General features: G+C 41.5%; 1 protein-coding gene across 3 annotated transcripts in view; it reads left to right on the top strand.

The window, feature by feature from the left end:
* The window catches only part of MSRB3 (methionine sulfoxide reductase B3), an 82110-nt gene that overhangs the window by 364 nt on the left and 66716 nt on the right, over positions 1–15030 (top strand). The gene's annotated exons all lie outside the window — the stretch shown is intronic.

The following is a 15030-nucleotide window of genomic DNA, read 5'->3' as shown; positions in this document are numbered from 1 at the left end:
GCGGCGGGAACGGAGGGGAGCGGGTCGGTGCTGAGGGGGACCCTGCGGCCCCTGCCGGCGGCGGAGAGGGGGGCTGGGGTCGGGGGTCGCTCGGGTCGGTCCCCGTGTCACGGAGCGAACCCCTGACAGCGCTCGTCGCCCCCGCATCCCGGCCGCATCCCGGCTGTGCCGTTCCCGTGGCCGCCGCAGCGCCTGGACCCTGGCGCGGCGCAGGGCTCCGGGTGTCCTGCGCGGTAGCTGGAGCTCCTGACTCAAACGGGGTGCACAGCAGAATAGCTGGCTCGGGGAAGCAGCGCTTGACCAAGTGCGTAATGAGTTCAGTTCAGCCGCGATCCCCAGCTCGGTAAATTGTGCAGCGCTAGGTCAAAAAAGGAGCTTAAACTTCACAAATGAGCTCAGAAATTGGTTGTATTATTTATTCTGAGGAAGCTCAGTGTGTTCGCTGACTAGGTTTGTTTGGTGTTATTCTTCTGACAGATACAATCGATGCAAAGGATAAGTATAATTTATTTCTTACGGTCCCTTGCCCTAGTTGATGTAGCTGTACTTGCATCAGAATATTCCTGGAAACAGAAATGAGACTTAATTATGCTTCCTGTGGTATTTGACAAATTAGCTATAAATGCTGTCTTTCCTGCTTGAGCTGAATTTTCAGTCATCACCCTCTTAGCTCAGACTGTCTGAAGGCACAGTGATCTTAAACAAGCATAGCTGTGCATTAAAAATGCCAAATCTAATAGTAGTTATCTACAGATAAGGCTGAATGTCAACTGTTAGCTAGTAATAAATGCTGTAAGGCAGTCTCTGAAGGTGTTCCGACCCTCAACACAGCATTTAGGAAAGTACAGAGCCCTACATTATATATGTCATGCTTTTAGCTCTTTCTCTGTTGTTGCTATTAAAACCATTCTGAAGATGAGCTCCCTGGACAGATAGAAATCAGAATGAAAAATCTGCAATAGCCAGATACTTTGCCTTACTGATACGGCTTGCTTATGGCCAGTCACCTGTAAATGGAACAGCCGTCTCCTCCCACTGTATCACAGTGCCACTCATTTGGATCCAGAATTTAATGCTTAGAATTCGTCCTGCTTATGTTCTTGCCCTTGCTGAGTAGACACAAGTGCTTTCTGTCTTATTTGCTGATGATTCCGAACTTTTTGTTACGTTGCTGCGTGCCTTTGCAGTTTGTCATGATTCCTTGTCTGCCAAATTTGGTTGGTAACAGTGCCCTTTGAGTCTGATTCTGGGAGTAGTTTCCATGTGGCTTGTCATCTTAATCAGACGTTTGCTCATAGTTTCTAAAAGAATCTCCTGCCTCATTTTAGACATGGCTTATTTTAGAACAGTATTTTTCAACTGTTTTTTAAAATTTATGTAGGGAATTAACTATGGCTAGCAGCTTAACCAGAGTTACTAAATAATCCTAGAATTCTGAGATTTAAAAAGTAAATTTAAAGTAAAGTTCTGCATTGCTTTGTTAAAACTGGCAAAATTAATGGAGTTAAACAATATGTAGTTCAGTCTAGAATGTGGTTGGTCAGTCCTTTTCCCATCTGATGTACCTCGGATCTTAATAATACACATTTGGAATAATCTTTTAGAAGAAAAAAACAATTATAATTTTCTTCCAAAAGCACAATCTTTAAAAATAGTGCCTTTGTAGATGGGGTAATGTTTCTATATTTGATAGCAAAGCCATATAAAGTAGTTGATCCTAGACAAAAATAAAGTCTTTTGACTGATTGACCTTGCTCATTTTTCCAAGTGGTAGCAGTTACATGCTCTCACAGGGGTTAGTTAATTCAGATGTTTATGTCAGTACATGCTGTAAGAATTCCTTATTTTTTGTTCCTACATACCATAAGAATTCCTTACAGCTGTTTAGTAAGGGCCAGCTTGCACGTGAGGGAGGTATTTGGTCCTTTGCCCTGTTATTTATGAAGGTATGGAGGATCTTGTTTACCTACTCATGTTTTGTCAGCTTTGTAAGCTGATACTTGTTTCTGTACCATTGGAGATCCAGCCTATTTATTACATTAGAAATGCTAGAAAATAGAATTTCTCTATTAGGTGGATTGTTAACGGTTCTTTTGTTACTTATTTTAAAGGATGGGGTAATAAGAGTCAGTAGGGGAGGAGAAGAAAACACACGGTTAAGGATTTAATCTTCTCAGACAGAAGGTTAAGAAGTCTGCCTGTCTGCATCTGACTGGCATTGCTACAAGCCAGCAATGCAGTAAAGCCATCCAATTTGGAGATAGCTTTCTTGAGCTGCATAATTCAAGTGAGTGTGTCCTCATTACAGAGCAACATGCAGCATTATATTAGTCATAGGTAGGGAAATTGACCTTATTTTCCCCTTTCTATTATTTTTCTTTTGCATTAAAAGCTGCAGTTTGGGCAGCACCCAGGCTATGTATGAACTTAAGCTATGGAGGCTTTAACTGATAGGAAAGTGGGATAAACATTGGCCTAATTATAGCTGAGTCTAGCTCTAGTTTACAGATTTCTTAGCCAAAAGACCCCTACATGGACCCTCAAATTCCTGGTGTGTTTATGACATTATAATTAGGAATTACTGTTGAATAAAGTCAGGTGTGGATTTATCTTTCCCTGAGTAACTCTGAAGTTGGTATGCTTATTTTGGAACAAACTACAAGGCTAGACAGAAATATGGTGTTTCTTGCTCAGGAGTAATCATGTCCATACATGGAGTTATTTCAAGGTTACTTTCTCCACTTAAAAACAGAAGTCTTTTAAACAGAACAACAAAAAACCTGAGAGCTTTTGGGGCTTTGGGGCTTTTTTTATTGGTGTGTCTCATAGAGTAAGAAGTGGCTACAGGCTAACTTTCCCTTCTCTTACTCACCTTGCTTTGGTAGGATTTGTTGTTATCTTTCAGAGGCTTCATTTCCCTCAGAAGGATCATTGCTTCTCAGTGAGCTATTAATATGTACTAGCAAAAAAAAAAGCACAAACCCAAAGATTTAAGTCCTTCTCTGTGGTATTTTGTGAATGTATAACCAACTTGCAGTTTTTTTAAAGTAATTTTCAACTAACCACTTAAGAAAAGGAAGGAAACACATATTGCATCATTAATTTCTACCAGAAGTTGAAGAATGTCATTGTGTATTTCAACAGGGATTTTTGTGTCTTTAGTCTGTGAGGACACTGATCTGTATTTTTTGTGTGAAAATAGGGTAGAAGAATTCTTTGAGAAGCCCATTTATGGTGAGGTAATTGGAAATTATAATTTATCTGCTTAGCTCCAGCCTTCTGGTTCTCATTTAGCAACCTCAATTCAGCATTATCTGAAAACCACATAATCTAGCAACTAGATCTGGGAATAAAGAGGCTTTTTGCAATAAGGACTTTAAGATCTGAGGAATTGAACGATACTAGCCCAAAACAGGCAAGAACAATACTTACACTTATAAGGCGCTAACCAGTTTGCAGTCCTCACAGACTTAAATTATAGTTTAGCATTGTTTTGTAAAATAATTAATAGCATAAATACTTCTTTATTTCCAGAAAGTTTTGGATTTAAACGTGATTCAGCTTGGACAAAGTCTAAAGACAGGACTTCTGCAGAGATCCCCAGTTTGCTTTTTCCTTTCAGTAGCATCTGAACATCAGGATTAATGATTTCTTTCAACTGTGGGCAGCAGCTTAGCAAAATGTACATGGCGTGCTAATGCATTGTTTTGTTGGGAAGTGTTACCTCATCCAAGAAATTTAAAGAGTTATGTTGTGCATGGCATTTGGAAGTATTTCCCCACGGGTGTCTTTAGCTCTGTGTTCTTCCAAAAGGGGACAACGCCTTTGCATTTCACCTGATGGAAAACAAATCCCTACCACCAGGGAACAACAATAGTGCTGATGGAATGTAGCTGCCAAATGCCACCACTTTCACTCTCACTACACAATGAAAATGGAAAAAAAAATTCAACACATGGAACCTTAGCAGCTTCCTGGGGAAGTGATCCATGCCAGTTGTTGCCAAAAGGAAACAGCCCACAAAGTGTTCCTTCTGGCTGAGGGATTGCCCTGTTCTTGTTCCTCTCCATTCCCCTGTGCATGGTTCTCAGGGAAATCTGCAGGCGAGGTTGTTCCAGATGCCTGCACAGAGAGTGGAGGTGATTTTAACAACTTCTAGGACTTTCAAGGTGGATTGGTGGGTGGGAGCCACATGGATGTGTGGAACTCTTTCAGTTCATGCAGCACAGTGAGTCTGGCCTTGGCTTTCTGCAGCTGGTTCAAGAGCAAGCATTGATGTCTTGGTTTGGAAAGAGAGGTGTCTGCTAAGGAAGGCAGGAGCCTCCCTTGAAATGGAAAATGTAAACCCCCACCCTCCAAATTGCTATAAATTTTAAATTAAGGGGCACTCAGGCAAAAATATGGGAGCAGAAATAGCAATTCTTTATTAGGGAAGAAAATAAAAAGATAAGATAAACAATGCAGTAAGCCAAAACAACACTGTCAGAATACAACCTGACACCCTGTTGGTCAGGGTATTGGTAGCAGTCCAATTGGAAATGTGGCTGCAGCCCTCCTGGAGTGTCAGGCGTGGTTCTGTTGGAACAGGGATCCTGTAGAAAGGGTGTAGTCTTCCTCTGAAGATCCAGTGGAAGAGGCAGCTGCTGTTCCTCTGGGAAATCCAGGGGAGAAGCTGTGCTGGTGTTCCAGAACCTCAAGATGGTATCCAGGTAGGAATGCTTGGCTCCTCCCTCTGGGCAGAGCATCTCACAATGGGATGCTATAGTCCTTATCAGTCATGCAGTGACATTCAATAGCCTGTTATCAGCAGATGTCTCCCCAGAGGGAGGGGTAGTTGTGGAAGAGATAAGGAAAACTGCCTACTTAACAGAAGACAACTGCCATACAGATAGCAAAAAGAATACATCTTGCCTTGCAATCTGGGACAATTGGTTTGCTATAAAGTTGCTCAGTTGGCTAAGAAAAATGTTTGAATATACAAGCAGGCTTTGCCACCTGGGTCAGATTGTCACCATCCTGCTGCTGGGAGGAAGCTTGATATTCAACATAAAACCAGTGCAGATCAACTCTAGTGTGTCCTAATTATGAACAGTCAGAGCTTACACTCTAGTTCAAGTCGAATTTGTTCTAATGCGTGATTCAGTAGTGCACTGATCCAGTCTGCACAATGCTGAAACCAAGGCTTGCAGGTCAGATTGGTTGGGCTTCCCCTCCTGCACACCAACAGCATTGTCAGTAGCCATAGCACAGGTGTGTGAGAGAGATGGGAATAGGACAGGAGAAGATGCTTTGGCTTCCAGCTCAGGGACAGGTGGAAAAGTAGAGGTGAATCAGTCAACTGTGTGAAGTTACAGCCCTGAGATGCAAATTCAGAAACTGCAAATAAAATTATTTGAGTTTTCTATAGTGTTATCACCTCTGCTTTTGAATGGCTACAGAAAAGGAAAATCAGCCCTGCCAGTCAATGTCTTAATATTTAACTGCTATGTACTTTTAGACTGTATCTTCATTTTTTCTTTTTTTTCAGAATTAAAATCAGTGCTTCATCAGATCTTGTACGTACATGGTGGAAAAATACACATCTCTTAACATCTCTTTTCATGAAAGAAACCAAATTGCCTATGTGCACGCTTGTTCTGTGTACTCCTGCTTTTACTTAAAGGCAAGCTCACAAAAGGGACAAGATCTTGTAGCAAATTAGTGGCTCACTGGGACCCACCATATGCTCCTGATATCTAAACTGCTACCTGGCATCCCTCGTCCAAAAACACAAGGCAGCTTTGCTACTCGCCTCTGAACTTGAGAGAGGTGCTGGTTTGTTCCAATTTATTCTAGCAGTTGTTGAACCATGTTGGGAAGGATTACAATAGATATTTTGTAAGACTCTAGGTTCTTCTCATGAAGTCTTAAAATGTGAAATGGGGAAAAACAATCTCTTTTTGTTGCTCAGTTACGTATGAATTACAGGCATTTTGCTCTAATGACAGTCAAGTAATAATTGTGGCAGTAATAAAGACAGTGTAATAGCTGAGTGATGTAATACTATTTAAGATGAGGGGAAGATTTTCAGAGCATTATCCCATTTCCACAATCACTCTTGTAGACTAAACAAGCCAAGTGCTTAAAAGTTTTTGCAGGGATTTGGCTTTCTGAACCACTCTTTTTGTTTTTACTTCTCCTCTGGGCTTTCCTCAACTGTTTCTGCCCTACACCCCAAACCAGAAGCATATTCCAAGTGATGCCTTGCTGCTACTGAGCAGACCAGACTTCCTCCCCAGTCCCTCCTGTTGTGGATTACGTTTCTCTTTTTTAATATACTCCAGATCTTATCTGCCTTCTTTTTTTTTTTTTTTTTTATAGTTTCACACTGTTGGCTCAATTTATTGTAACTGTTACCTTGACAAGTTTTTCTGCTGTACTGCTGCTAGTCTGGAATTCTTTTGATTATTTTGTGCATTCGAAGATTTCTTTTAAAGTCTAAATGTGATTCTTTGTACTTGGCTGTATTGAATTTTATCTTGCTGGTTTTTGACCATTTCTCCAATCTATTAAGACCATCTTGAATTCTGCTCAGCTCTTCAGGGTGTTTCACACTCCGTGCAGGTTGGTGTCTCTGCAGTTTTAGTAAGACTACTTGCTGGGTTTTGGCCCTGGTCTGTAGGAGAAGTGCTGAACGAGTGTGTTTATTCAAGCAGCTCTGCACCTGTGATATAGGACCTTGATCCAAAAGAAAAGTGCTTTTCCAATTTGCTTTGTCTAAAAGTATTTTACATTTGAGATCAGTTTGATTTGCTGCTTTCCTTCTGCCTGCAGAGTACAAGGAAAGAAGGAAAGTATGTTAGTTATGGGGTTAGATTTTGGCAAGACCATCATGGTGGCTCACTGCTTTCTAATTTTCATTGCCTGTTTATGGATTGTTTAGTATTTTGCTTCAAAAGCTTTCTGTGTGTTGAAGATAGATTTATGGCCATGTAATTCACTAGTCAGTCTTTTCTTCCTTTTTAGAAATGGATATTACCCTCTTCCTTTTGAGATTTTGTAAAGGCAAAAACCTTTCAAAAATCCTCCAAGGTACATGCTCTTTTCTGAGCAATTTCCCCTCCTTGTTTCCCAAGTGCTTAGGATAAATTTCTTAATCTGTCTAAGAGGAAGAGCAACCTCAGGGAAAGGTTTCAGGCACACAGGACCGCTCCATCATCCTGGAATACAGTGATCAACATTAGTCTGCCTAATTTCTGATACTCTCATATTTATGCAGCTAAAGTACCTAAGGTGCAGTTCCTAAGCATGAGATAGAAAGCTTGATAGACTTTGATAAAGATTTCTCTTAAAAAAGAAAGAAAGAAAGGAAAGGAAAGGAAAGGAAGGAAGGAAGGAAGGAAGGAAGGAAGGAAGGAAGGAAGGAAGGAGAAGAAAGAAAGAAAGAAAGAAAGAAAGAAAGAAAGAAAGAAAGAAAGAAAGAAAGAAAGAAAGAAAGAAGCAAGCTTTGGCAACTCCAGTGACAATTTTTGTGCAGAGCAAGGTCTGCACAAGAGATTTGAAGTTTCAAAGTAGTCACTGCAACTACTTCAGGCAATTGCCTCTGCTGTTTCTTAAACAGCCCTATTTCCAACCTGATAATCTGATGTGTTGGTTTTATTTTCTTTGTATGTTACAAAGTTTTTGGTTTTTTCTTTGTATTGTATTGTTACAAAGTGTGAAATTAGCAGATGGGCTTAATTGATTATAGGTTATGGTTTATTAATTTTGTTATTTGCTTTGCCAAGCAACTACACAGAATTCAAACATATAGATAACTGTATGAGAATGTGAATTTTTCTGTACATACATACCAAGGCTCTAAAAATAAAATACTGAGCAAATGTATCAGAATTCTAATCAGTAATTATGATTTCAAAAATACTCCAGGTGGACATAGAGCTGGCATGTCCTTCATTGTTTTATCCTGCTTGGGGATGCTGAAGGCTCTCACTGAGACGTGCTGAAGTGAGCTGCAGGAAAAGGGCCCTGTCCTTGGGTTGGAGCTGAGTTGCTGAGATTTCATGCCCCTGAGGTCTGGGGGCATGTCCGAGTTGCTGAGGATTTCTAGTGTCAGAGTGATGTGAAATATCAGGACCAAGATGGGAAAGAGGGGCCCTGATGGTATAAGTGCAGGATTTTGTTTTTTTGGAGCACGAGTCCAAGTAGGACAGAAACAAACTGCATTTTGGGGCAATGCTTAATGAAGTTCCTGACAGTTGGCTGTGCTGGGGGGGGGCTGCCTGCAGATGCCTGCTGCTGCCTCTGCTGAAGGAAGTGGAACAGATGTCACTTTTAAGAATAGATTATGCAAAGAAAATGTCAACATTTATCTTAAAATATTGATCCAGGGGAAAGCTAAATTACAAAGCCTTGAAAGTAGCTGAAGGTTGGGAAGAGGAGAACAGAGTTGGTGCCTGCATTGTTGCCCTGTGTCACCCCAGCTGCACCAGCACTGCCTGGGGTGCTCCACACATGCCTGTGTGGCTGCTGCCAGGCCTGGCACTGCTGTAAGTCTGCTTTAACAGAGCAGGAGAAAATATTTATGGGTTTTTTTCCCTGAAGGTAAGTGCTTTTTGCTCTGCAGAAAAGGTTTTGCATGGTTATTGCAAGTCCAGCTGGAGGAGTATAGGATGAATATTTTGCCTTTTAAATGCATTTAGGGCTGGGAAATGTGGATTGACAAAAATGTAAAGTTTTATAAATATTTTCAATCAATTAAAAGAGGTGGAAGAGACACCTTAGTGTTTTAGACACTTGGAAGAGGACGGAAGAGAAGGGAAATAATTTAAGCAAGTTTTGCTAGAATTAATACTTCTTTTGTTCAAGATTTGAAAAATAGCTTTAGGATGCCTAAAGATGCAGATCCTTGTGCTGCACAGACAGTGTAAATACATTTGGCTAATTAAAAAATAAAATGCTATGTTTGTGGATTTTAAAACTGCACTGGAATGAAAATCACAATTCAGCTCACAGATTCCATGTAACATTTTTCATTGAAAAAGTTTGTCTTTGGAAGGTATTCAGAGGCTGGAGCACCTCTTCTATGAGGACAGGCTGAGAGAGCTGGGTTTGTTCAGCTTTGAGAAGAAAAGGCTCTGGAGAGTCCTTAAAGCCCCTTCCAGTATCTGATGGGGATACAAGAGAGCTGGAGAGGAACTTGTTACAGGGGCCTGGAGTAACAGGACAAGGGGGAATGGCTTTTAACTGAAAGAGAATAGGTTTAGATTGGATATTAGCGAGAAATTCTTGGCTGTGAGGGTGGTGAGGGACTGGAACAGGTTGCCTGGAGAAGCTGTGGATGCCCCATCCCTGGAAGTGTTTGAGGACAGACTGGATGGTTTTTGAGCAGCCTGGTCTAGTGGAAGGTGCCCCTGTCCGTGGCAGAGGAGTTCGAACCAGGTGATCCTAAAGTCCCTTCCAACCCAGCCTACTCTGTGATTCTATGGCTCTACAACATTTTCTCTTGTAAAAAGGAGAGTCTTGAATAAATGTTTTTATCCTCAAACTTAACTAAATACAGGTAGGTGTACATATAATCGTGCTTATTAAATGGCAGAAAATTTGGGTAGTGGTTTAAAATCAAGTGGTCTTTATATTTGAATCAAATTTATTTCTGTTAGGACAGAAATAGTTTTCCTTGCTCTGTCACTTTTCAGTCATTGACACTCAGTATTCACTCAAAGCTTAAGTTATACTCTTTCCTTACTTGCTGTGGTATCTTCTTGCTGCTCTTCATAAAAATAAAAGTACAACCTTGACAAGAGAAGACTTAGGAGTTTCTGTTTTACTTGATGATATTTTATTTTGTTATGTATTGGATGTTTGAGGTTTTTTTCAGCTTCATAAAGGTTCTTTGGATTTTGGATGATAAATGTTCCTATTGCAGTGTGCAAGGCATTATTTTGTGTTTGTTTTTATTTGTTTTTGGTTTTGTTTTTGCAATGTCAGACCTTCTCCATGCTATAATTTAAAAAAATATTTTTGGATAAAAGGCTGAGTTTTTCTTGTATATTCATAAGGCTGCTCTGCATACCATCGTGACACAGTCTGAATGATCAAAGTTACATTTTTAAAGGATGCTTTTGTTCTGTTGACATATGCGTAGACCTGTGCGTGCTGTTTGAAGGACAACTCACGGGGCTGTGCAGCGTGTTTTGTATCAAAGGGAGCTGGCACCGCTCGGTGGTGAGGAGCGGTATTGGTTTGTACAGAAAGCCACGTGGAACATTTCCATGTAAGGGAGACTGCTGGGGAGAGATTGGCAGCTATGATGTCTTTAACTCGAAGTGCTTTTCTAGCAGCTGGGATGATAAAAAAAGAAACCACCACCTGAATTGCTCTGAGATGAAGTTATACTATCTGACAGAGAGATCATAACTAAATTTTACAAATCCTTTACTTAAAAACATTTTTACAAAATACAAGATACTCAAGTCTGGTTCAGAGTCTGATATAAAAATTATATTTTCTCAAGTAGGAAATAATACAAATACAGGGAGATAATTCAGCTTTCAAATGGCCTGTGCTGAAGAATGCAGAATGAATGAAATTACACAAATAAGACAAATGTGTCTTTTTGCAAGAAACTTTATTTTTGTAGCAAGGTGCATGGCATCTATACGCACATTATGTACATATATGCACATGTAGACAGATATTAGCACTAACTACTTTTTCAGTTAAAAGAATTTTAAATATCTTAAAAATCTGCTGGCAATAGACCTACTGATTGTTGGTAATTTCCTATGTACACTGTAATAACTCCATGGCATCCATTAAGAATGCCTTAGTTTCCTGCTGTGGCAGGGAGTTTTTGGAGTTTATTCCCTGGTACAGGTTTTACTCTGAGAAATCATTAAACTGGAGGGCAGAACTATGTCTGGAATCACAACTCTTCCGGCGCTGTTGTGTTCGGGGACTTTGTCTCCTTCAGTGGACTAGTAAGTGTCATTTGTACATTTCCTTACAGTGCCTCATAAAAGACAGTCACCAATGTACGTGGTTGGTGATGTTTGAGAATTCGGCTTCTCTGTGCAGCAGGAGTGGCAGCCCGTGTGCGTGTGTGTGCGTGTGTGTGTGTCTGTGTGTCTGTGTGTGTGTGTGTCTGTGTGTGTGTGTCTGTGTGTGTGTGTCTGTGTGTGTGTGTCTGTGTGTATGTGTGTGCCTGTGTCTGTGTGTGTCTGTGTGTGCCTGTGTGTGTCTGTGTGTGTGTGTCTGTGTGTCTCTGTGTGTGTGTGTCTGTGTGTGTCTCTGTGTGTGTGTGTCTGTGTGTGTGTGCATGTGTGTGTCTGTGTGTGTCTGTGTGTGTGTGTGCGTGCATGTGTGTGTCCATGTGTGTGTCTGTGTGTGTGTCTGTGTGTGTGTGCGTGCATGTGTGTGTCTGTGTATCTGTGTCTGTGTGTATGTGTCTGTGTCTGTGTGTCTGTGTCTGTGTCTGTCTGTGTGTGCCTGTGTCTGTGTGTGCGTGTGTGTGTGTCTGTGTATGTGTGTGTCTGTGTGTCTGTGTGTGTCTGTGTGTGTGTGTGTGTCTGTGTGTCTGTGTGTGTGTGTGTCTGTGTGTGTCTGTGTGTGTGCGTGCGTGTGTGTGTCTGTGTATCTGTGTGTGTGTCTGTGTGTGTGTGTGCGTGTGTGTGTCTGCGTGCATGTGTGTGTGTGTGTGTCTGTGTCTGTGTCTGTGTCTGTGTGTGTGTCTGTGTGTGTCTGTCTGTGTGTGTCTGTCTGTGTGTGTGTCTCTGTGTGTGTCTGTGTGTGTGTCTGTGTGTGTGTGTGTGTCTCTGTCTCTGTATGTGTCTGTGTCTGTGTGTCTGTGTGTCTGTGTGTGTCTCTGTGTGTGTCTGTGTGTGTGTCTGTCTGTGTGTGTGTCTCTGTGTGTGTGTGTCTGTGTGTGTGTGTCTCTGTGTGTGTCTGTGTGTGTGTGTCTGTGTGTGTGTGTGTCTCTGTCTCTGTATGTGTCTGTGTCTGTGTGTCTGTGTGTCTGTGTGTGTGTGTGTTTCTGTCTCTGTATGTGTCTGTGTCTGTGTGTCTGTGTGTCTGTGTGTGTCTCTGTGTGTGTCTGTGTGTGTGTCTGTCTGTGTGTGTGTCTCTGTGTGTGTGTGTCTGTGTGTGTGTGTCTCTGTGTGTGTCTGTGTGTGTGTGTCTGTGTGTGTGTGTATGTGTCTGTGTCTGTGTGTCTGTGTGTGCGCGCACGCCATGCGGGTTGGGAGCACACTCAGCGGACAAACAAACCACTGCAGGGCTGGTTTGCACGCATCTGACTGTGGGACGAGGGAGACCCTGCTCTTTTCAAAAGAGGGAACTGTTCTCTTGTGTTGGTCTGAAATCCGCTTAAGTCATACCAGCTAGCTGGAGGCTTTCTCTTTGCTTCATCTGTGAGATATTCTACCTAAGAGAAACTCCTCATGTCATGTATCTATTGTGTATTGTTACTCACTTTGTAAGGTGAGGAAGAAGTCTGCTCAGTTACAGAGTAATGTGTAACCCACTTTAAAAGAACACCAATTCCAAATGTTGTATTTGTTCGTCTTCAAAATTAGTCTTTTTCTTTAATTGAAAAGTAAAAGCTAGTACAAAGGTGTTTCAGAAAAGCAGAAGAGAAATTTCTGTTGAAGGGCTTCTCTTCATTGCTATAAAAGGAAGTTGTATTTAACATGATGCATGGGATTTGTCCCAAATTAAAAATAGAATAGAAAGTTTTTATCTCTGCCGTATTAGTAAGCCTGACAATGCAAATAATGGTGGAGAAGGAGACATACCTAATCAAACCAACCTGATAACAGAAATGGATTTCATGTCTTCAAGTGCTAGGGTACCCCTTGCATAGTTCTAGTCACAGCAGTACCCAAAAGTTTTTAATTTTTAAATTTTTTTTTAGTATTGAGAATGAATCCTTTATTGGTGTGCAACACAAAATGCTTTTGGGCTTGCCAGTAGGAATTGTTCAATTAAAAGGTTATTTCCAGAACACTTGTATCTCATCGTCTGAGGACCAGAAGCAATTAAATCTTTACCACTGTGCTGGAGAGGACTGCCTGGAATAGAAAAAATGAGAAATTTTTCAAGATGTTGAAAGGATCATGATTCTCAGAAAAGACCCATTTAAGAATAGTTTACGACTGTTGTAGTTATAAACTCACTGCCATAAAAGGAATGTGCTGTATGTTGGCAGCCTACCAAGTCAGGGAAAATGAAAGTGCAGCTCAGCACTATTTCAGTGCATCAGATCTGGGAGGAGCAGGAGTGGAGGGGAATCCCAATTGACCTATATTTACTTTCTTTTGGGAAGTATTGCCAGTTATAACTATTGGGAAACAATCTGCAAATGACAGATGTATAAGCACTTGCAAGACTGAGGGACTCACTGGTTTCTGCCCTTAGCCAAGAATTCTCTTTCATCCCAGGCTTGGGGACTCCTTGTTTGTCTTGTTTCTTCCCTTCCTTGGGGTTGCTGCTTTTTTGTGTCTCTTTGCAGTTTCACTTTTCCCATTTCATCTGTTGTTCACAAGGCCTGTGTTGTCTTGTCTCTACGTTAATGAAATCTCCTTCCATTTTACTACCCTCCCTAAGGACCAAGTGAGAGTCCCTCACAAGGACCTTCTTCTGTATTACTTAAAGCAGAAACAATTGCCTCTCTCCTGCACTTGTTTTCAGTGTAGCATGGATGTCCTCCACATCCCCACAGGCCACATCCTTTGGTTGTTTGGATGAGATCAGTATCAGTGTTCTGCTGTGCGTAAATGTTAGTTGTAAAATAAGGAGAAATCAAGCCCACAGTTTTCTTGTCCATGGGAGCCAGTTGCAGAACAGGGAGACATTAATATGTCTTTCCCCTTGTTGCTTTTTTGGAGGGTACAGCCTTCAAAAACTCATTTGTTTTGATTATCTTCTCACTTCTCAGGCTCTTTAAATTTGGCCCATGGACACATCCTAGGGCTTTAGTCACACCAGCCTCGTTGTTGCCGAGCTGGTTTTTTGCTAGCGGGAGAGGGGGAACTACAGTGGCTGTGCAGTGGCCAGTTCAGCATAGTGTTGAACTGCAGTGGCCAGTTCAGCATACAGAAAGGGTTATTCCTGTGAGAGACAGTAAGCTTTCCAATTTAGGCAGCTGTTATTAGAGAGAATGTAAGCTCAATTTGGTAATTAGAGGAAAATTAAATATACGTCTTTGTTTTCTGCTCAGATGTAGTGTTTTTCTTTTATAAGTATAAATAATTTTTCTATTCTGGAGAACCATTCTAATACAAATGGAAAGATATGGTGCCTCCTCACATCGCATATCTTTTTGTCAGCAGTTGGAATCAGTGAGATTATGCTGAATTGTGTGCAGAGATTTCAGAATCTGGTTTGCTTTCCAAGATTTTTCATTATTATTTTATTGGAAAGATAATAATTTTAGGCTGTATGATAACCTAAAATCTGTTGTGAGAATCTCGTCTCTCTTACATGGAGGGCTGAAGTCTGGGTAATAAAGCTCAGACTAAAGGTTGAACTCCTAAAAATATCTCTGATTCACCTCAGTAGGAACCTTTATGCAGCCTAAGGATAAAGTGTGGAGGACATTAGTCCATATGGCAATGCCTGTCAATTGTGTATCACAGAGTGGGACTCGGTGTGAGCAGATGAGCATTTCTGCTTATTCTTCTTTTCTGCTTTCCTCTGTTTTATGTCTGATCTCAACCTTTAGACTTTACTTCTTCCTTCCCTACTCCCACCATGAACAGAAGCTGCTGAAGCATCCCAGCTAGAATATGAAAAGGATACCTCAGGAATGTCCATAGACTGGACTGGATAACCCCATTTCACAGGAGAAGGAGGACAGGCCAGAGGGCACCATGAGGAAGCTGAGGAAGCTGTGGGACTGGGGAGGGCCCTGTGTGCCCCTCGAGCCTGAGCAGCCCTGGTGTGTGCCATGCTTATTGTGCCCAGGCAGGTGTCTGCCACCTCCAGCCCTGCTGGCTCTGCTGCAGTTCATGGTATGGAACACTGAATAGCCTCCACAGTTAGGGACTTGTC

The sequence above is a fragment of the Agelaius tricolor genome, unplaced genomic scaffold (genome assembly GCF_023055355.1).
Source record: "Agelaius tricolor isolate 1412-34295 unplaced genomic scaffold, bAgeTri1.0.p SCAF_3, whole genome shotgun sequence".
Classification (NCBI taxonomy): Eukaryota; Metazoa; Chordata; class Aves; order Passeriformes; family Icteridae; genus Agelaius; species Agelaius tricolor.
This window is presented reverse-complemented; position numbering and strand designations above follow the sequence as displayed.